General features: G+C 37.5%; 1 protein-coding gene across 10 annotated transcripts in view; it reads left to right on the top strand.

Moving 5' to 3' along the window:
* Window positions 1–24,135, top strand: part of gpat2 (glycerol-3-phosphate acyltransferase 2, mitochondrial) — a 228,808-nt gene that overhangs the window by 81,306 nt on the left and 123,367 nt on the right. Inside the window, exon 1 of one of the 10 annotated variants that reach the window (XM_047380864.1) lies at window positions 20,603–20,688. The exons of 8 other annotated variants lie outside the window; for them this stretch is intronic. The gene's annotated coding sequence lies outside the window, so the exon portion shown is untranslated. Of the gene's footprint in view, window positions 1–20,602; window positions 20,689–24,135 lie in introns of those variants that run through there. One more of the 10 variants, XM_047380862.1, reaches the window with a different exon arrangement.

Below are 24,135 nucleotides of genomic sequence, written 5' to 3'. Positions count from 1 at the left end.
CCATCCTCACCTCCTCCATCACCATCTGGTACGCCGCTGCTACAGCCAAGGATAAGGGCAGGCTGCAGCGTGTCATTCGGTCCGCTGAGAAGGTGATTGGCTGCAGTCTACTGTCGCTCCAGGAACTGTACACCTCCAGGACCCTGAAGCGGGCAGGGAAGATTCTGGCTGATCCCTCCCACCCTGGTCACAGACTCTTTGAGACTCTCCCCTCTGGCAGGAGGCTGCGGTCCATCTGGACCAAAACCTCACGCCACAAGAACAGTTTTTTCCCATCTGCCACCAGCCTGGTTAACAAAGCCCGGAAACCACCCTGACACTCTCCCTTTCCCCCACACACCCCCTTTTTTGCTGACAGGACACTTGTGACTCGCAACTCTATGCGTTACATTAACGCTCAGCATGGACTCCTGCTTTACTTGCACTGCCATAATTGCACAATGATCACCTGCACTGTTGTACTGCTCTCACACCCAATACTGCTCTATATTTACTCTCACTCACTTAAAACTGTGCACATATATTTATATTATATTGTAGATATGTTTATACTGTTTAATTTGTACTGTATTGCACCGACTACGCCAAAACAGATTCCTTGTATGTCCAAAAACGTACTTGGCAATAAAGCTTTTCTGATTCTGATTCTGATTCTGAATGAGACTTCTGCACCTCTCAGCAGGTATTTTGGCCCACTCATGAGCAAACTGCTCCATTTGTCTCAGGTTTGAAGGGTGCCTTTTCCAGATGGCATGTTTCAGCTCCTTCTAAAGATGCTCAATAGGATTTAGGTCAGGGCTCATAGAAGGACACTTCAGAATAGTCCAATGTTTTCCTCTTAGCCATTCTTGGGCTGTGTTTTGGGTCATTATCCTGTTGCAAGACCCGTGACCTGCGACTGAGACCAAGCTTTCTGACACTGGGCAGCACATTTCTCTCTAGAATCTCTTGATAGTCTTGAGATTTCATTATACCTGCACAGATTCAAGACACCCTGTGCCAGATGCAGCAAAGCAGCCCCAGAACATAACAGAGCCTCCTCCATGTTTCACAGTAGGGACAGTTTTCTTTTCTTCATATGCTTCCATCTGCGAACATAGAGCTGATGTGCCTTGCCAGAAAGTTAAATTTTTGTCTCATCTGTCCATAGGACATTCTCCCAGAAGCTTTGTGGTTTGTCAACATATAGTTTGGCAAATTCCAGTCTGGCTTTTTTATGATTTGTTTTCAACCATGGTCTCCTTGGTCGTCTCCCATTAAGTCCACTTTGCCTCAAACAACGTCAGATGGTGCGATCTGACACTGATGCTCCTTGAGCTTGAAGTTCACCTTTAATCTAGTTAGAAGTTTTTCTGGGCTCTTTTGTTACCGTTCGTGTTATCTGTCTCTTCGTTTTGTCATCAATTTTCCTCCTGCGGCCACGTCCAGCGAGGTTGGCTACAGTCCCATGGATCTGAACTTTCTGAATAATATGTGCAACTGTAGTCACAGGAACATGAAGCTGCTTGGAGACGGTCTTATAACCTTTACCTTTAACATGCTTGTCTATAATTGTCTTTCTGATCTCCTGAGACAACTCTTTCCTTCGCTTCCTCTGGTCCATGTTGAGTGTGTTACACACCATGTCACCAAACAGCACAGTGACTACCTGTAGCCCTATATATAGGCCCACTGACTGATTACAAGAATGTAGATGCCTGTGATTCTAATTAATGGACACACCTTGATTTAACATGTCCCTTTGGTCACATTATTTTCAGGGGTACCAACAATTTTGTCCAGGCCTGTTTCATGGGTTTATTTTTTTAAATAATTCTGTTGAAGCATGTTTGAAAAGCAATGTCTGACCTTCATTTGTTCATTTTCATAGAATTTTTATTCATTATTACCTTTGTCGGATTCAAGTTATTTCTGTGACCATTGTGGGTTTATCTTTCATTAACCGAGGAGTACCAACAATTTTGTCCACGTGTGTATATGTAATGTTCAAGCAGTTCTTGCACTAAATTGTAAAGCGCTAATGCAAACTAATGTATAGTTGCTCTGCCGGCTTTCAATTTGAACATTGTTTTAAGCAGATTGTTTTAAAGTCAATCTTCAGATGCATTTCTAACTTGGATAAAATTAAAACAGGATTTTGTTTTTAGATTTTTAGTCTGCAAAGCTTCTTGATTCTTCTAATTTCTATAAATATTAGATTTATTTTATTAAAGTGTACTTATCAACTTGGTTACAAAATCTGCGTTTATTTGTTTTATGTGTTGAGAGCAGTCAAGATAGAAACAGTCCCATACTGACCTTAGTGTCAGACCATGGGACTGTCTGGTACCAGAAGAGTATGTTTCATGCAGAATTTATTGGGCTTACTTTTTCAACTCTTTTGTTGGCAGTGTTTTGAAACAAGTTGCAAAGATGTGGAGCATTTCTTACATGCATCTCCTGTTTCGGATTGGGTGTGTCTCCACAGCAGCTAAATATTAATGGTCGGACATGAAATATAAATAATGCTTTCCACAGTTGAAGATGAAGTCAACTTTAGAAGCACGACAATTTTTGTTGGATTATAGAACACATCATTATAATGAGAGTACACCATGGTGTGTGCAATAAATATCATTTTCAATAATTTTGAAATTCTTATATTGTGAAGAAAAAAGGGGGAGGGAGCCTACTAGTGCACCTATTAAGGGTGCCATGGCATTCAGTGAGTGGACGTTAAGCAGTTGTAGAGCGATGTCTGAAGAAAAATAGCTAGACAATCTTGCTGACAACCTAACAGTTTTGCAGTTATATTCTTTAGAGCTTGTGCCAGCTTGTAGAGCTTTAGAGCTTGTGCCTGGAGATGGTTTGGCTTGAAGAGTAGGAATGTTGTACGAATAACCCCAATTTACCAACTATATAAAAAAGTGGTTAACGTGAAAGGCGGCGCCACAACAAACCCATTTCACCTTCTCTGAACTTACCACCGGACAGACCAGCTATAATGTTACTGTTTGCAGATGTCCTACTTTCTGTTTAATCACACATTTGCTTACTCTGAAGGAAGCTGACATATGGAAAGGTACAGAATAGTGCACAGTTTCCATAACAACAGGCGCTGCCGATGTCAGTGACCTGGGCAATAATAACTGTTAACAGATATGTTACTATCAACCAGTTGGTGGCTGCCATTTTTGTTCGGACTTGGTAGTTACACTACTGACTGCACCACCCTGCTTTTTATTTGCTTTTGCAGTTTGCATTTTGAAGAATTTCTGTTGAAAACATAAAGGAGGCACACCCAGAATATCATTCTGATTTTAACTCGATAATGTTTTACATATTTATATACCAAAAATAAACTGATTTAAAAGTTGAGCTGATAATTAATTATCCTGAGAAAGGACCAGTTTTCTTAAAAATTAGAAATATTTTTTGTCATTTAGAACCAGACTAAAATGTTAACTTTGAAAAATAATCTAAACAGAATGTCTTTGATTAATACAATATTCTTTTTAGCTGTTTAAATAGTAAAAATATAATCCTCTAGAGTAACATATTAGGCCTTTTTATAATGAATTTCAGAACTGTTACAAGTCAAATAATTGATATTTATTCGAACCAATGAAAAGGCACATCAAAAATCAAATGTTGAAAGCTTATGGAAATGTCTAAAACTGTTTTAGAAATTGAGCCTTTTTATTATTTGGGGCTGCAGGAAAATATCTACAAATTAACCTGGTTTTTTTTTCCTTCACCATCACTGTAGGAATGTTTTACCCACAGACACTTGGATATTCGGTAGTTAGACGGTTGTTGTGTGTTTTTTTTTTTTTTTTTTCTTCAGTAAAACTTTCATCATTTCTGTTTATTCTTTGTGCATAAAAAGAAAATACCAGTGATGCAATGAATGCTGCAATAGTGCGAGAGCTTTGCACAATTGTTTGGTGCTCTGTGTCTAAATATAATCCAGGTGTTAAACCAATGTACAGCCTTTATTTATTAGAAATACCCTTGTGAATCAGTTTCATTTCATTTTTGTCCTTGTACCAAAACTGCATAAAGTATCAAAGTTGTCCTCTGTAGTGGTGTAGAGTTTGAAATTCTATCGACGATAAATAATGAGCATTGCAGGCCAGGGACAGACCACAAGAGCAGCAGTTCTGAATGGTGATCTAACAATGATTTAACCCTGTCATCTAGCCATCACAATTTGGTCCTTGTGAAATTCAGAAGTCTGCGCATATCTTAAAACAAAGACGTTTTTAAAGGCTGTTTAAAATGTTATTTTAGTGCCTGTTTCCACATAAATATAATAGAGAAAAATATGAAATGTGTAGCCAAATCTCATTTATGTTTTACCATTTTTATTATTGTTTCTGCCGTCAATGTTTGTTACAATGCATTTCAAGGATTTTTCAAGTATATAATTACAAAACCCTGATCTCATTCTTAGAAAATTTGTGAGCTGAGCAGAAAAAGTGTTTGTGAGGAAGACTGATTACAAATCTGACTTGGTTACTCCAGTTCTGTCAGGAGGAATGGGTCAAAGTTCAAAAACACTCTTGTGAGAAGCTTGAGGAAGGATAAGTGAATAATTTGACCTAAACCAGACAATTCAAAAGTTATCTCTTTTCGATGCCAACGTTAGCTGTAGCTACTCTTCGTTGAAAAAATCACTTGCTCATTATTTTGGCAAATAGGGAAAAATGGTTAATCCTAACCGACTGAAAACAGAAAATCTTCTTCCTTTTTACAATATATCTAAATATCTGTATGTCCCAGAGTTTAATTTTATCTAACACTAGATCCTCTTTTTGTTTGCTTCCTCAACAAATCTCTCTCGTTCTTTTGCTGCTGCGAAAGCAGTTGCAACACTTTTGGAAAGCTACACCATAATCTTCTGTCGGCAGTAGACAAGCATTACTTATAACAGTGGTGTTTCGATACACTATTAAGTTTTGGATTGGGATCTGACCTAAAACATTTTCTGGTCATCGTGGTCACTTACAGTACATTTCACCTCCATAACCCTAAGTTGGCCACTAAGCATGCAATGAAAGGTGAGTAACACATAGCTAATTAGCAAACATTGCGCCAGGCTTTTTTCCTGGCCATTTCTGTTATCAAGGTTTCTTTCATGTCTGACCTGCTGGTGTGGATTTTTTTCTGATCATCTCATTAAGGACTAAAACACACACAGACACCTTCATTTGCCAAAACCTTATTTTAGTTCAGCATTTAAATGTAACAAACAAAAATGTACTGCAGATACCTTGAGGTAGTGGTTTTGAATCCAACAGAAGGAAGGATTTACAAAATTAAGCTTTGTGCATGCATTTGGTTTTTTTATGACCACCTCTGACTTTTTTTTTTAATTGGTTGACTAATTATTTGATTAGTTGATCAATTTAAAGATGAATTTTTTTCTCTTAATTTTTTTCTCCCTATTATAAAAAGGTAACATTTCTGGAGTCATTTTTATTTTTTATATATTTATTTACAATATATGCTTGCATATGTTTTTACATACAACAACATTTGTAGTTAGGAAAGATTTACAGTTTAAAGTATGAAATACTTGTATTAAGTGACAGGAAAAAAAGTCAGGAATATTCACAATGTTAAGTATGAGATTAAAATGGAAATGAACAAAAGTAACTTTCAGTTGAGTGCTCTGGTGAATTCATAGCAAAAATATGTTTAAATTGCAACCTTTAGTTAAAATATAATAGTGTGTAACATTTCCAATTTTCTTACAAATGACTTTTTATTTACAGTATCTCACAAAAGTGAGTACACCCCTCAAATCTTTGTATAAATATTACTGTATATCTTTTCATGGGACAAAAATGAAGATATGACATTTGTGCATCTCTGTAAGTGTAAATTTGCTGTCATCTCAAGATAACAGTCTACCCTTAATGTCTTAAGCCGCTGGCAACAAAAGTGAGTACACCCCTAAATGTCAAACTGTCCCCAATTGAGGCTGCAGGAGTGCTGCTGGCTCTGTTGAACTTGAGTTCATTGAGGGAACCATGAATACAACCATATTCTGTGACAAACTGAATCTGGGTGTAAGGATAATTGATTAATTAATATTGATCAAAAATTACAATTAAAAAAATAATTCAGGAAAATAATTTCTTAACCAAAAATCATTATTTACTAAGAGAAATCAGAGATGTCCTCTGGTGTTGTGATTATGGGCTCAAAGCTCTTAATAATTACAATTAGTTATTCATCATTAATAATTGATAAATTATTAACCAAAACCTCAAAATGTCACTGTTTATTCAACCGCTTCACCGAAGGTGGGGGAACTTCGACCTTGTTTTGACAGATAAATCACTCTTGCACGAAATAAACACAAACGCGTCTCTTAATTATATATATGAAGATTTATTGAAGCCATATAATTCTGATATACCATTATTCTGGTCCAAAACCATCACCTAACTAACAAGCACTATTCTACACAAAGGAGATAAAAAAATTACTACCTAACAATAATAATAAAATAACTACTAGCAGCTAATTGCCCCAAATCCCAAACAAAGTGTCATAAAACTCTGAGGTGGGAACTCAGTGGAAAAACTCCAATAATAAAACTGGAACAAAGGAATGCTTTGAATGAAAACTTAGAAGTCCAACTTCTAACTCCTATGCAATCAGTATTGTATGCAACAAGTTGATACTTTGGATTAACTACTGGTGATTCTAAATCACCTTAACTATGCCTCACCCTGCCAAGACTTGTAAATGCACCTACCCAATTTAATATAAAAAAGAAAGAATGAAATTACTTGGACGCTATTTCTTCTCTTTTCCGGTTGAGGATGGGTCAGGTTTGAAGAAAAACGAGGGGGGGGATTTTGCATCCGTGATCAACTCAAAAGAAAAACGGCACACTTCTCATCCGTCCAAGAGGGGAAAATATGAAGAACCGTTTAGTCGACTGAATCACAAGGAGGAAAACTCATCTCCTTGGAAATAAAACCTCTGTGGGTTTTTCACCTGCGCCGGGTGTCGGCGTGGTCTTCGATTTGTATATGAATCTTCTGACCTTCTTGTATCAGACAGAATTCCAGCTTTCAAGCTCTTCTGGAATGGGGGTGTGAAGGAAATGTTCGCCTGCGAGCTTTTGTCTCTCCAGATATGCACCTCCGTTGCGTCGTCCCATGAGACACACGGGAAATGGCAACGAAAGTTTATTTTCCACAGGTTTTATAATCCCAGGTGACGCCAGAGCTACAATGTCTGTTGAGCTGCGCATATCGAACTGCCCGACGAAAATGGATGACTCCTACAAGCGCATGATCCCCTTCCTTAAGAAACTGGGCTGCAGGGCAGTATTCCAAAATGATAACGACCCTAAAAGCACCTCCAAGACGACCACTGTCTTGCTAAGAAAACTGAGGGTAAAAGGTGCTGGACTGGCCCGGCATGTCTCTAGACCTAAACCCTGTTGAGCATCTGTGGGACATCATCAAGCGGAAGGTGGAGGAGCGCAAGGTCAAATACTCTATTAACTATATGTATTAATTATGTCTGTGTCTGTTTAAGTTTGATTCATTTAAATCCTAAGATTGTCTACACAGCTAAATCTCGTTAAAACAGGCAGTAAGCAAAATGGATTTGGTTGGAAACACAAAGTCTGCACATTAACACAAGATGGGGCAAAGTTGATCCATCAAACATGTTTCTAAATGTTTCTGTAAGCACCTACTCAGAGGAAAACATAGCAGACTGATGTGTGTAATATCAGTGTGCATTCAGCAGCTTAAAACGGAGGGTTTGTCTGTACTGTCATCTCATCATAAACCCCTGTGTGTCACCTCTTTAGATGCTTATGCATGCACTTGTGGCAATGCAGTAAATAACAAAAACCCCAAACCTTTTGTTTATCAGCACATAATTTGGAGAACTAACATATTTTAGACCACTTCAGTCTTTGAAATTTGAAAACAAATGTAATCCACCTCATTTGATTATGAAGTGCAAGAAAACTGTAGCATAATTCTTTTTTTTAACTAAAGTCTGATGAACGCCATGAGCAGTTTCTGTTTTTTCCTTCCTAATTGCAGCACTTCTGAGCTTGTATATTTATATATTTGTTTTTTGTAAAACAAAAAGGCTAGATTAAAGTTTAAAGTTTCAGTAGTTTCTTCAAATTAAATTACTTTGATTTTAAGGAGAAATAAATGTAACTATCACGATGTCCTTAGTGTATTGTGAAGAACCCTGAAGTTGCAAAGCTTTATATTTACTAATACACAAAGAAACAACACTTACTGTTGTGCTCTATAAAATTAGTTTGTACTGACTGGAACACTTCTGTCGGGAGAATTACTATGCTAACTGGAGGGACTGGTCACAAATGCATTACAGCATTGCAATCGAAATAACTCTACAGTCTATAAGATTTTAAAGGGCAGAGCTGAAGCCCTGCCAGTACCAGAGTGAAACACTGCCATTATAAAAATAAACAAACTGTTAAGAAGTCTTGAGAGACAGAGGGGGAGAGAATGTAAGTGGGAGAGCAAGAACAGGACCTTAAGGACCTTGTGTGAGATCTGTGAGGAAAAGTAAGTCAATATAGCCTAAGAGGACTTCCTAACTTGGCTCCTTGTGGTATTTATGTATGCCATAGCTTTATATAAGTTGTGCACCCAGATAGTCACCATACAGAAACATGAGGACTTATAAATATTAGATACTGTTTGTATATACTGTACTACTCATTATTTGTTGAGGCCAGGAGTCTTGTTACTTAAATATTTTTAGCCATAATGTTTTAAAATGTGCTCTTAATGATGGAAAATTACAAAGTTATCAATCATTTTGATATATTGTAACAGTGATGACATACTGTGTTGTGTTTTTCACAGTAACGCTCAATAAGAATCCCTAGAACATCTAGTTAGGCTCAAGTCTGGATTATCAATTTTTAAGGGTTTTCTTTTACCACATGTAGACCATTTTCAGTTCTGGTTGCAGGTTTTATGGAAGACTTGCAGACTTCTTCCATTTTGTGCTCACACTTTGTGGGATGGTTAAACATCCTCCCATTCGGAGGATGTTGCATTTTCACTAAATCTTTACTGTATAGAGTCACTGACTTCTCTTTGAAGTGCCGTGATTGCAGCAGTTATCTTGAAGCAGCAGAAATGCATATAATCAGATTCTCTTTAAGATAGGCTAGTCATTTCATATTTGAAAACACTCATTCAGAAAGATTTCAGAAACTTTTAATGTCTGTCCCTAAGGGATGGAAAAATTGTATTGTGTTTGTTGTGACATGGCTATAAATTTTTAATTCCCCACAGTTTAGAGCCTCACAAACACAAGCATTGCTCTAAAAATTAAACCTACCTGTTCAAAAAAGCTGCTTCATTGTAACATTTACATGAAACTACTACACAGTAATTTATAAAGCAGTTCCACTGAACAGTACACACTGACTGCATTCAATCATATTTTGAAACATGAATGCAGCATTTGGTAATTTTCTCACACAACCAATAGTGGAAAAGTAATTTAAACTGCAATGTAACATTTCTAGTCACTTTTTAGCATAAATAATATTAGCTTGGGTATCATTATCATCGTATGACTTGTTCTTATCACGTTACTTTTTTTGCTTGTATCAACGTTTTCTCTGGTGGTGTTGCTTTAAGATTGAATGTGGATTCAAGTTCCGGTAAGATTGAGGAAGGTGGCGTAATAAAAGTGTTTGTAAGGTACTAAGTTGTACAGATGGGATATCTGAACTAGCTGGTTTACAAATTAGCTAAATTTCTTTGTGTTTTTCTTTTTTTTTCACAATCACACACTTACTGACCTGTCACTGTGGAGCTCTGTTACTGCATGGTTTGCATCAGCACAAATAGCACACGGACCTTAACTTGAACACGCACCCAGAGTGAAAAGGGTTATTGCTGATATTGTGTCTCTGTTTGCATTACCAACAAATGAGGAATCAAAGTGAATGTGGCTGAAAAATCTTAAGTGACAGGACCACCAAAAACACGTTATATTAGCTACTTCCACCATGTCAGCAAAAGCTAAAATCCACCTGAAGAGAATCTTAGAAGTTTAGATTTTTTACTAAGTAAATGTAGTAGAGCTAAAGTTAATCTTTCAGGTCAAGACTACAACAAATAATTGGCTCCTCAAAGTATTCAAATATAAAATGTACTTGCTTTGAGTAGATTTGAAAGCATAGAAAAATATTTTTTGCCTTTACATAAACATAATTTTAGCTTTCATATTGGCAATCTTGTTGGCCTCAAGATTGCCTTTGTCCCCCGACATAGGAGAAGCCAGTTGTCTGAACTTTTCCAGACACTAGAACCCCAAACCCGATGATGTGTAGCTCTAAAATGCTTTTATTCACATAAGGCTGTGCTCAATTTCATTCAGCAAAATATGAGCATCGATAATTATGTAGCTTCTCTATCCAATGTAGTTGACGAAGCAGCTAATATGTTGGTATACATAGTCAGAGGCCATTTCTTCAGATCATTCTCCCAGTGTTTAAAAGATAAAGGGACTGCTATTATTATATTATACTATTTAAGAGTGTAAAATGTGATTATCCACGTTTGTTTTGCAGTAATTGTTTGTTTACAAGTAAGAATGCAGTTCTGTGTCAGTGATCAGAACTCACACCCATAATTAATGCAAAAAATTATGGGTTGTGAAAAAAAGATTGGATTTGGTAAATGAGTACTGCAGTAGCACTACCTTTTTTGAGACAGACATCATAAGGTGTCTAAGACAAAGTTGCAAAATCCAGTAAGAAATACTTCTGTTTCAGTTCATTTTATGCTTTTTTAATGATGGAAAATGCAGAAACTAATATCCACACATATCTAATATCCTCAATCTCAGCTAATATTTCAGTAGATTAGCTGCATTAAACTAACCATTTCTTGTAAACATTGTATGTTTCAATTGTAATTGTGTATTAGAATTTCACTGGTCGCATGAATCTCTGTAGACATATTAGCTGCGACTTTGAAGCCTCTGTTTTTACTTTAGGGGGAAAAATAATTAAACAAAACTATGTTCAGTTCTTCTATTTATGGTGTTGCTTATGGGCTTATGAATACATACTACTGTTCTATAAAGTCCCACAACCAATAATATAAGGGGATGATTTCAGAAAATAACCCGCTCTTAGGTTTTTGGGTTTAGGCAAGAAAATGACATTTAAATGACTAATGATAATGACTTTTTATGAGCCTCTCCAGACATTTGCTACAGAAGAGGTGTAAAAGCTGTAGACTTCCAGTGTAATTGAGTTTTCCAGCATGACTAAATATTGAACAATGGTTTAAAGCAACTGCTGAAGAATTAGCGTCAGTAAATTATGAACGTTAAGCTAATGAGTTGGAAATAAATCTGTACTGCAAGAAAAAATTGTGACTCATGATGATGGCTTCAAGCTGAAGCCCTCTTACACTTCGGGGTAAATATGCTTGTAACAATGGTAGCCTTTATATAGGCTGCATTAAAATGACACGTTTAAAACTCATGTTTTGGACGGTGATGATAGAGATCCAGCCCACCAGCACACACTGTAATCTGACCCCAACTCATCTCCTTGGATAAAAAGTTATTTTATGTTATGAAAATTAAGTAGAAATAAACCTGTCCTCTATGCAGTAAAGCTGGGTCTGTGGTGATGAAAGAGATTTCACAGGCTGTTGGTGGGGTATAGGCATAGTTATATAATCTGCCTGGTGACATTTACCAACTGCTTCTTTTTAATCCTAATCTATTATTGTCATCAGCCATCAAACTAGGTCTTGTTTGGGGTTAAAGCAGGCTCCAAGAAATACCTCATATGCCTAGACCTCTGTTTTTAAGGATTGCTGATGCATCATGAATTCTACATAGACCTTTTGAAAAATTTAATTCCTTTTAGGTATGCTGGTTGTACCTCACAAACTCTGAAGATTTTGAAATGCTTGTCCAGAGAAACGTCAGATGAACGCATTCAGAATTCATCTCTATCAGATTCTGTAGCCATATGCCCATGCTCTGGCAGTATGAATGTAAGCACACTGTCAGCAAGATGGGGCTTGAAGGTACAGGAGATGCTACAATAGTTTATTCATTTATATGGTGGTTCGGTTTTCAATACAGAGGGGCAAGAAATTCAATAGTAGAACACAGACTTTTCATATTGTTTATTTCCAGTGCCTTGTATCCAAACTCTCAGAACCTTTCAGGTTTTGTCACTTTACTACAAGAAACTTTAATGTATGTTATTGGGATTTTATGTGTAAGGAAAAGTTATATTTTTAAAGATTTTCTTAAAGAAATGTTGGCAGTGTGACATGCATTTATGTATAGCCCTCCTTAGTCAGAACGTTGTAGAAACATGTTTCACTACAATCACAGCTGCAAGCATTTTGGGATTTTGTCTCTACCTGCTTTTCACATTTAGACACAGAATTATTTTGCCAATTCTTTACAAAAAAGGTCTGGCTCTGTTAGATTGAATGACCAGCATCTATCCTTAGAACTACACCTTTCTGTAGTGTTTGAGGTTGTCCTACTGGAAGTTGAGCCTCCTCCCTAGTCTCAACTCTTCTGCAGATTCTAACAGACGTTCTTCTAGGATTATCCTATATTTAGCTGGACCCATCTTTCCATTAACTGATTAGCTTCTCTGTCCTTGTTGGAAAAAAAAAAAAGATCCCTGCAACAGGATGCCCTCCCAATGTTTCACCATGGGGATGGTAAGTAACGGTTATGTGTAGTGTTAGTTTTTCTCCACAGGTAGATTTTTGCATGTAGGCCAAAAGGTGTTTTTTGAGTTTGTCTGATCAGATCAACTTCTTTTACTTGTTAGATGTTTTCACCACATGGCTGTGGATGTCAGCAGCTCCTCCAGAGTTACTATTGTCCTCTTGGCTGCTTCTCTGAATAATGCACTGCTTCCCTGCCCTGCCTGTATAGGCAGATGTCCATGCCTTGGTACGTCTGCAGTTGTGCTATGCTCTTACCATTTTTGGACAATGTATGGAACAGAGCTCTGTGAGATGATGAAAGCTTGTGACATGATTTCATAGCCTACAACTGCTTTAAACTTCTTCAGAACCTTATTTCTGTGTTCCTTCGTCTTCAGGATGTTTGTTCACTAATGGTTGACAGGGTCAGTTTTAACGGGGGTGAATAACGTGTCGTTCTTTTTTCCACTTCACAATTATTCACAATTTTTTGTTGTTCTAAAACATAAAATTGTAATTGTAATGTGACAATGTAAAAAAACGTTCTGGGGGTATGAATACTTTTGCAAGGCTCTAATTCCTTTTTATAAGATTTTGTTTTTTCCCACCATTACAATAACCCCAATGAGGTGGTAGCACATTAGTTTCAGGAGAGAAATACACTTCTCAAAAAAATAAAGGGAACACTCAAATAACACATCCTAGATCTGAATGAATGAAATATTCTCATTGAAAACTTTGTTCTGTACAAAGTTTAATGTGCTGACAACAAAATCACACAGAAATCATCAATGGAAATCAAATTTAATAACCAATGGAGGCCTGGATTTGGAGTCACACTCAAAATTATGTGGAAAAACACACTGCAGGCTGATCCAACTTTGATGTAATGTCCTTAAAACAAGTCAAGTCAGTTCCTGTATGACCTCCCTACAACGCCTGGGCATGCTCCTGATGAGACGGTGGATGGTCTCCTGAGGGATATCCTCCCAGACCTGGACTAAAGCATCCACCAACTCCTGGACAGTCTGTGGTGCAACGTGACGTTGGTGCATGGAGCGAGACATGATGTCCCAGATGTGCTCAATCAGATTCAGGTCTGGGGAACGGGCGGGCCAGTCCATAGCTTCAATGTCTTCATCTTGCAGGAACTGCTGACACACTCCAGCCACATGAGGTCCAGCATTGTCCTGCATTAGGAGGAACCCAGGGCCAACTGCACCAGCATATGATCTCACAAGGGGTCTGAGGATCTCATCTCGGTACCTAATGGCAGTCAGGCTACCTCTGGCGTGCACATGGAGGGCCATGCAGCCCACCAAAGAAATGCCACCCCACACCATTACTGACCCACTGCCAAACCGGTCATGCTGAAGGATGTTGCAGGCAGCAGATCGCTCTCCACAGTGTCTCCAGACTCTGTCACGTCTGTCACATGTGCTCAGTGTGAACCTGCTTTCATCCTGTCTGCTGGAGGTCATTTTGCAGGGCTCTGGCAGTGCTCCTCCTGTTCCTCCTTGCACAAAGGCGGAGGTAGCGGTCCTGCTGCTGGGTTGTTGTCCTCCTACGGCCTCCTCCACGTCTCCTGGTGTACTGGCCTGTCTCCTGGTAGCGCCTCCAGGCTCTGGACACTATGCTGACAGACACAGCAAACCTTCTTGCCACAGCTCGCATTGATGTGCCATCCTGGATGAGCTGCACTACCTGAGCCACTTGTGTGGGTTGTAGAGTCCGTCTCATGCTACCACGAGTGTGAAAGCACCACCAACATTCAAAAGTGACCAAAACATCAGCCAGAAAGCATAGGTACTGAGAAGTGGTCTGTGGTCCCCACCTGCAGAACCACTCCTTTATTGAGTGTGTCTTGCTAATCACCAAAGATTTCCCCCTGTTGTCTATTCCATTTGAACAACAGCAGTGAAATTGATTGTCAATCAGTGTTGCTTCCTAAGTGGACAGTTTGATTTCACAGAAGTTTGATTTACTTGGAGTTATATTGTGTTGTTTAAGTGTTCCCTTTATTTTGTTTTAGCAGTGTATAATATATGCATCAATGTGACATGGAGACGATCAACTTGTGGCTTTGCCATGATGTTCAGGAATACCTGGTTGCTTAAATAGTGGTCCTTAACTTGTCTGCTTTGTTTGGACTGGTCTCTCTCACCTTCCTCTGTTCAACCTTCCATAGGGCTTAGGTCAAGACTAGATCAGCACTTAACAGTCCAGTCCTTTTTCTCCTTCGCCCCAGTGAGACTTCTGACTGTGTTTCTGGTTTAGGTGTGCCTTAACACAAAGAATGTGACAGTTGAAGCCCATGTCCAGGATACAGCTGTGTGTGGTGGCTCTTAAAGCCAGGAGTAAACGAGTATAGATATTGGATAGAAATTTAAATTTCACAGTTAAATGAATGCAATCTCAGAGGGCTTTCCTTTTCAACTACAGTGGGAATTTTGTATTTCCACGACTATGGTTTGGGTTTTTGTAATCAAAGGATCATTGACAGGTTGGTTGAATCACAAAACTCCTCTGAGAAGCTGAAATGTCAGAGAGTTACACTTCTGTTTACATAGTGGATCTCAATGTAACTGAAAAACACATTGAGCAAAGCTATTTACATTCCACCTAACGTGTTTTATCATCTAATTGTTCTATTCTGCTTCACCTAACTCAGTTTTGCTGTTGTGAAAGGCTGCAATCTTTCAGAATAAACTTAACTCTGTTCTGTCCTGCAGCTTGTAAACATTTTGATGCCAATCTTTCCACATGTGGTACTTATTTAAAACTGGTTCTTGGCACCCAACAAAAGTGCCAGCTGAGACAGATAACTCTTTCCAAGTACAATGACAAATGATCTACTTTAGCAGCTTTACTGCTGTATTGCCAACTCAATTAAACTGTATTTTCCCCTCCCTGAGCATTGGGTAATGAGAGAGTGAGTAAGTATATTATTGGATTAATTTACACATATGGTAACAGACAAAGGTAAAGTACGTGACTGCATCGTTAGATAGGAGGCATCTGTTTGGCAAATGTTTAAAGTCTGTGCTTAATATTTTGAGAATTAAAGGCCATCATGAATAAGTTATGAAACCCAGCTGGTGTGTTATAAAATAAGTAGATTGGGCCAGAATCAGATGCTCTGTGATTCAATCAACTGTTCCAACTTTTATTTAAAGGCAAGCTGTTAACAGGCATGGCTTTATTAAAATGAATTCATATTGGTGGATAAGTAAACAAATATTTATTAACAACAGGAACTAACTTGTTGTAACCATAGCCAGAATCATTGCATTAAACAGACATACCTTACTTAACCAGCTGATGATCAGAAAAACAACAACATTTTGATTCTAGGTTAAGCAGCAGGAGCATTAGTTTTCCACAATGTTGGTCACCTTAATTATGTTACACGCTTAACAAATTTTAAGAGTTTTTTTTTCCTTTGTAGACATACTCTTGGTTAAAACAAATCAGCCAGACAGGTCTGCTTTGATTTTGTTTTTGGTGCATCCCTGCTTATGTTTAAATATCTAACGTAATTTACCCACACTAGTAAACATATGTTAAGCTAGGTTACTCCAACAAGTGAAACCCTCCTGCCTCAGACTGAATGACAGTTGTGACTAGTTTTCCTCATTATTCCCACATCGTGTGAATCCTTTGCAATCTACCTCCTGGGGCTCCTGTTTGTGCTGAGTCAAACTTGGTGAACTTTAACAAGCAAATTTGCATCACTGACAAATAGCAAAGTCATCTAGACAGTTTTGACCTTTGACGGAACAAGGAGCTGGAGGCTGCAAAAAGGGGAAGGTGTTGTACCCTGTTTGGTGTGTAGTAAAATTCCTATTGATGATCTTGTTCTTCTACTGCATTAACAGCCTCATAAAAAGCTGATTGCACAAATATCTTAAATGAGTTTTACTAATTTACTTGTCTATTTGATAAAGGTGGAGGACTGGTTTAAGATTAGGTTTTTAGTCAAATTCTCAGTGAATATGAACACTGAAGCCTTGTGAAATTGAACATCTGCACGTTGGTGAACATCTTGAATGGAAGTAAGGTGTAATATAAGATAAGTTGTACTACAGGAAAAACAACTTTTTACACTTGCCAGCACATTCTTTACAGTGCAACACTGACATTCAGTGCACTCAGTTCTCTTTTTCTTAACCACCTTTCAGCCTAACCTCTTATCAGTGCAGTAACACTTGTTAACTTTACCGCCGATTAGGACAGGTAGTCCCTTTGACAGGTATGTACAGGTCCTTCTCAAAATATTAGCATATTGTGATAAAGTTCATTATTTTCCATAATGTCATGGTGAACATTTAACATTCATATATTTTAGATTAATTGCACACTAACTGAAATATTTCAGGTCTTTTATTATCTTAATACGGATGATTTTGGCATACGGCTCATGAAAACCCAAAATTCCTATCTCACAAAATTAGCATATCATTAAAAGGGTCTCTAAACGAGCTATGAACCTAATCATCTGAAACAACGAGTTAACTCTAAACACCTGTAAAAGATTCCTGAGGCCTTTAAAACTCCCAGCCTGGTTCATCACTCAAAACCCCAATCATGGGTAAGACTGCCGACCTGACTGCTGTCCAGAAGGCCACTATTGACACCCTCAAGCAAGAGGGTAAGACAGAAAGAAATTTCTGAATGAATAGGCTGTTCCCAGAGTGCTGTATCAAGGCACCTCAGTGGGAAGTCTGTGGGAAGGAAAAAGTGTGGCAGAAAACGCTGCACAACGAGAAGAGGTGACCGGACCCTGAGGAAGATTGTGGAGAAGGGCCGATTCCAGCCCTTGGGGGACCTGCGGAAGCAGTGGACTGAGTCTGGAGTAGAAACATCCAGAGCCACCGTGCACAGGCGTGTGCAGGAAATGGGCTACAGGTGCCGCATTCCTCAGGTCAAGCCACTTTTGAACCAGAAACAGCGGCAGAAGCTCCTGACCTGGGCTACAGAAAAGCAGCACTGGACTGTTGCTCAGTGGTCCAAAGTACTATTGTCGGATGAAAGCAAATTCTGCAAGTCATTCGGAAATCAAGGTGCCAGAGTCTGGAGGAAGACTGGGGAGAAGGAAATGCCAAAATGCCAGAAGTCCAGTGTCAAGTACCCACAGTCAGTGATGGTCTGGGGTGCCGTGTCAGCTGCTGGTGTTGGTCCACTGTGTTTTATCAAGGGCAGGGTCAATGCAGCTAGCTATCAGGAGATTTTGGAGCACTTCATGCTTCCATCTGCTGAAAAGCTTTATGGAGATGAAGATTTCATTTTTCAGCACGACCTGGCACCTGCTCACAGTGCCAAAACCACTGGTAAATGGTTTACTGACCATGGTATCACTATGCTCAATTGGCCTGCCAACTCTCCTGACCTGAACCCCATAGAGAATCTGTGGGATATTGTGAAGAGAACATTGAGAGACTCAAGACCCAACACTCTGGATGAGCTAAAGGCCGCTATCGAAGCATCCTGGGCCTCCATAAGACCTCAGCAGTGCCACAGGCTGATTGCCTCCATGCCACGCCGCATTGAAGCAGTCATTTCTGCCAAAGGATTCCCGACCAAGTATTGAGTGTATAACTGTACATGATTATTTGAAGGTTGACGTTTTTTGTATTAAAAACACTTTTCTTTTATTGGTCGGATGAAATATGCTAATTTTGTGAGATAGGAATTTTGGGTTTTCATGAGCTGTATGCCAAAATCATCCGTATTAAGATAATAAAAGACCTGAAATATTTCAGTTAGTGTGCAATGAATCTAAAATATATGAATGTTAAATGTTCACCATGACATTATGGAAAATAATGAACTTTATCACAATATGCTAATATTTTGAGAAGGACCAGTAAGTCAAAAAACTCTGGAGGACAGAAAGGCACTCTCAAAACCCTATTTTGTTTTTCACGCACAGAGAAAGAATTTGCAAACTTGTTATGGTGTTCATCATGGCTGCGTATGGACAGGTTCGTGGATGGATATGTGTTCATATCAAGGCCAATAGACTGTGGCCTTGAAGGAAAAGTAGTGCTTCAACCTTGAAAGCAACACATTTATAATTAATGCATCTTCAGCATACAGCAGTACTTCTCTATGGACCACAAGCTTATGTTTGCTGTTATATTATCTGTCCCTGTTCTACTATTTCCAACCTAGAAGAAAATACCCTCTCTGGGTTCTTTTCCACGTGTGCCAATTTCTTTTATTTATTTTTTTTTTTTTTAAGTGGTTTGCTCTATTTGATTTCATAATAGTGACCACTATATCTTGGACCAAGGTTTCCAGTTTAAAGATATGGGCCTCCTTAAATTCCCCCATCACATTGTTGTGTATATGCTTTTCTTTTCAATGGTGTAGAAAGACACAATGCCATAGGAAAACAACACTACAACATTATCATGCTATGCATTAGGCACTCTACCATAGACAATTTAATCAACAGATAAGCCAATCGGTCAAAATATTTGGAGCACCACAGCTCTCAAACACCATGTACACCACACAAGTGCACCATTGCTACAGAATCCATGCAAATATGTATTGCAGCAGCGGCCCAATAATGGATAAATCTCATGCACTGTGCTGTCTGCACTGATGAGGATTCACTCACCTCACCATGTTGGACACTTAAAACTAAAAGTGAAACTGACAGGTTGCCTTACTTTTAAATTAATTGTGATAATACTTTTCTGACATTTTGAGGGACTTATAGAGCATTGAACTTTGATTGATAAATGGCCAGTTGGTCCTTCAATATGAACAAAAACAAACAAAAAAGACAGTGATGTCCCTGTAAAAGTAACATATCCAGAGAAATTGCAGCGGAACACTTTGAATTCCACAACCTTGGCCCTAATACACTTGCTCTATACAGAATAGGTGAGAATCTTAAGAGATACATATGCACACAAATACGTAACAGGACTTGATGTTCAACAAAGTCACCTTCATTTCTTCACGTTTAGACCCATGTAATCAGCAAGATAGAAACAACCTTATTAGTTTTCTATAGAATTTAATTTGTTGACTAACCTATTGATTAATGTATTCATCTAAATGATTAATTCCCCCCTTTAAAAATGGAAGAAAAAAAAACCAGTCTTTTTTACCAGTCAAGTTTGTTATTTACAGCACATAAAAGGCAATATATAAATGAACTGCAGGTAGAAATTACTAACTGCATCTGTCAGGAAATGCTGGATTTGTGTTGGACCAAGGTGCAGAGCAGAGACAGGGAGCCGCATGGTGAGTTGAAGAATTATTTAATGATAACTAAAGCTGAACTTAAAATTATTCCATGTAATGGAACACTGGCGGATAAATAAGGCTGGTACAAATCAGGGCAGTAAACAGGCAAGGAATAATCGAAAATGGCAACGGGTAGCAAGCAAGAGAATCCAGTGGTATACACAGAAAACCAGAGAGTAAATACTAGGGTAGAATGGACCAATGAACCAAGGTAGCTAATCAAGGAGTAATCAGGAGCAGCTGGTGGAAGAGAGAGGCTGAAATGGGTGTGTCTTTATGACGGCGTAGCTTACAGTGGGAGGAGGAGGAAACTGGTGGTGTGGGAGCAGGCAGAAAGAAGGTGTTATCCAAAATCCTGGCTGGAACGTAGATTTAAACCTTACTCTTACAGACTGGAGATGGACCTAAGGTCGGATTCTCAGCAAAAATAAGCAAAGGCGGCAGCGGGATGCTTGGTGACAGAAGGGAAGATTTCCGACAGAGCTCTCTGACACCCCATCGCAACTATCTCCAGCGTTAACGTACTTTGAGGGAAAAAAAACCTTCCCTATTCCCTATATCAGAACTGGAAGAATATTCCAGAATAAATGATGTAATAAGCATTGGATTGGAAACTACACACAGGACATATGTCAGGATGACGGCAGCAAATAGCAGGCACCCATCAAAGCAAGAACTACTCTCTCTAGAGCAACAGGTATTTGCTTCATTTGACTGTAAAGGGATAAATAGCAGGGATATTCAAGGATATTACACTCTCTCAAGGAAGAATAAAAATCAGAGACCATACAGATGATCAACTCAACATTGACATAAAGGTAGAAGATAGTATAACTGTGGTTCACGTTAATAGCAGAAGTTTTTTTGAATCTTTAAATAAATTAAAGAATATGTAGGACATTTTAAAAGACCATTTAATGTGATAGCCATATCATAGACCTTGATAACCCCTGAAGAAAATGAAGATTTTGAACTAAATGGATATGAATTTCTGCATTTAGTTAGGATACATAAAAAGTGGGACTTTATATTGATTAAAAAATGCAATTACAAAAAAGTAGACAGGATGACAACTATTATTGATGAAGTGATTAAATGCTTACCAGTTGAAATAAGTATGAAAAGGAAGAGAAACAGATATATTTACTAATATTATGGAAAAACAAATAAAAAGTGGGTTGTTAGTCAGTGATATCAGCGATCATCTGCCAGTTTATGCAGTTTACAAGTGTAACTATGAAGGTAACATAGATAAAGTAAGATTACATACAAAAGAATTAGAACAGAGAAGACACTGGATATCTTCAAAAATGACCTATTACTCCAAACTTGGAATATATATATATTGCATATATAATATATATGGAGAAGATGATGTGAATAAAGCATATGAAATATTGTTGAGGATATTTAAAAGACTATTTGAAAAAAACTGCTCAGTGGTGAAAAAGATAACAGGAAACAAAATTACACAGGAAAAACATGGATGACAAAAGGACTACAAAATACCTCTATAAAAAAAGAACACACTATATTATGAATTCATAAAAAAGAAAACCATAATAACAGAAACGAAATGTAAAAAGTATAAAAATAGGCTGACAAATATAATGAGAACTTGAAAAGGAAAATACTTCATAGATAAGTTAGAATACCACAAAAATGACACAAAAAGTACTTGGAATATATTAAACAGTTTATTTAAAAACAGAATGAGGAATAACTATCCTCAATATTTTATAGATAATGAAAACTGTGTCAAAGAAATGAATGAAGTAGTGAATGGATTCAGTACATTCTTTGTAAATATAGGACCAAAACTAGCAGAGGCAGTAAAGGTTAGTGAAACAAAAATAGACATGTTAGATTATGTTGAAAGGAACAAGAGCTTCATCATTCTAAAAGCAGTGGATGAGAGAGAGATATATGATATTATAAATGGTTTTAAGAGGAAATCCACTACAGATTGGAATGATATTGATATGAAAACAGTAAAGAGCGTTATTGATGGTATCGGTAAACCTTTAATCTGTAACCTGTCCTTTTTAAAATGGTGTTTTTCCAAATAAAATTAACATAGCTAAAGTTGTTCCCATTTATAAATCAGGAGACAGGCACAATTTTAAGAATTATAGGCCGATATCTGTACTTTCCTATTTCTCAAAAATATTAGAAAAGCTTTTGATTAAACGATTTGACAGTTTTGTTGAGAAACGCAAGTTGCTGACAGTCAGTCAATATGGGTTTAGGAATAATCAACAGCTCTGTCTTTGATGGACTTGGTAGAATAAATAACTGAATCTATCAATAAAAAGTATGCACTTGGAGTATTTTTAGATCTAAACAAAAGCATGTGATGCTGTCAACTACAATGAACTGTTAAGAAAGTTGGAGAAATATGGTTTCAAAGGTGTTGTGTTGGACTGATTAAAGAGCTACAGACATAACTAACAGATAACAGTTTGTACAAATAAATCAACATAAATCCAGACTCATGAGTATGGCATGTGGGGTACCTCAAGGATCAGTTTTGGGTCCGGAAGTGTTTACAATGTACATTAATGACATTTGTAGTGTATCAAATGTGTTAAAGTTTGTTTTGTTTGCGGATGACACAAGTGTTTTTTGTTTTTTTTTGTTCTGGGATGGATTTGCAGCAGGTTTTGGAGGTGATCACTAAGGAAATGCATAAAATAAAGTGATTTGATTTAAATAATCATTAAATTTAGATAAAACAGAATTTATCCTATTTGGAAAAATATAGAAGTAAATATATGTATTGATAATGTAAATTTTGAAAGGGTAGCTTGAAGTAAAATTTTTGATGTGATGACCACAAAATCTCCTCAAAACCACAGATCAAATACTGTTTGTTCAGGGGAAGATGGGTCAGAGCCTGACCATTCTGTGCAAAACTAAGCATATCCTCAATCAGAAATCTCTGCATGCATTGTATTGTACATTACGTTTACCTTATTTGAGTTGCTGTCCAGAAGTGTGGGGAAACGCCTACAGAAGTAATCCAAACAATAACTACAATACTAAAAAGGTCGATAAGATTATTTAACCAAGCTGGTTACAAAGACCACACAAACCAACTTTTTATAGAAACGGGAGCTATGAAATATCCAGATTGGTTCAGTTTAAAACATCAGAAATTATATTTAAAGTGAGAAATAATTTAGTTCCTAAAGAAATAAGGAAATTGTCTGCAGAGAGGGACAGAGGATATAGATTAAGAGGGAAACTAAATATAAAAATCCATGGTGTTATAACGACTTTACAAAGTATGTGCATTTCAATAACATGAGTTAAATTATGGAACAGACTAAAAGAAGAATTAAAACTAAGTAAAAACATTTGCCAGTTCTAAAGAACATTTAAAATACAAATTCTAAATACATATTAGGAAGGACAAGAGCAGTTTAAACTGGCACGGTAAAGGAAATCTTTAACAACATAAATGAGTCCTTTTGTTTTCTTTTGTTTTGCTTTCTCTATTTAAAATAAATTGTGTTATGTAATGATGAATCTAAACATGAACTGAAATAACTGAAGAACGTAAGAGAAAACAGACTAGGAACTCAAAACCTAATGCAGGCAGATCATGACAGCACCATGAATAACTAAAAATTTGATCTTATTATTTACATCTTTTTTTTTTAAAGGCTGAGCATGTTGTGACTTTTTAACATGGTTATGTGTTCTGGCCTTGTGTTAGTCATGAATTTAAATGTAAATAAACAGAAGTATGCCTAATTTCAGTTATGGTTTTAATGGGGAATAAAATGTGTTCCTGCCTAACTCATTTGTGGCAATGCAGTAGCTGACATTCATGTATTAAGCATTAAGCATTAAATATCTGTATCTGATAATGATATAACCCCAGCCTTTTTTGGAGAACTTTCAGATGCTGAGGCTTGAATTTTTCTCCTTCAAATAAAACCACAATCTGCCCCACATTAGCCTTCTGATGACATTCATTAAAAATGCAATAACGTCTGCATTCATATTGCATGTGTTTGCATAAAATGGGCATGGAAATGACAACAACTCCAAGCTTCCCTGGTTTGATTGTCATCCTGCACTCGAGAAACGCATGTGCCTTTGGAGTACACCCACTTTTGTTTATATCAAAGCCATT

This window comes from Girardinichthys multiradiatus, chromosome 12 (genome assembly GCF_021462225.1).
Source record: "Girardinichthys multiradiatus isolate DD_20200921_A chromosome 12, DD_fGirMul_XY1, whole genome shotgun sequence".
NCBI lineage: Eukaryota > Metazoa > Chordata > Actinopteri > Cyprinodontiformes > Goodeidae > Girardinichthys > Girardinichthys multiradiatus.
The sequence above is the reverse complement of the archived record's forward strand: the minus strand, read 5'-3'. Positions and strand labels throughout refer to the sequence as shown.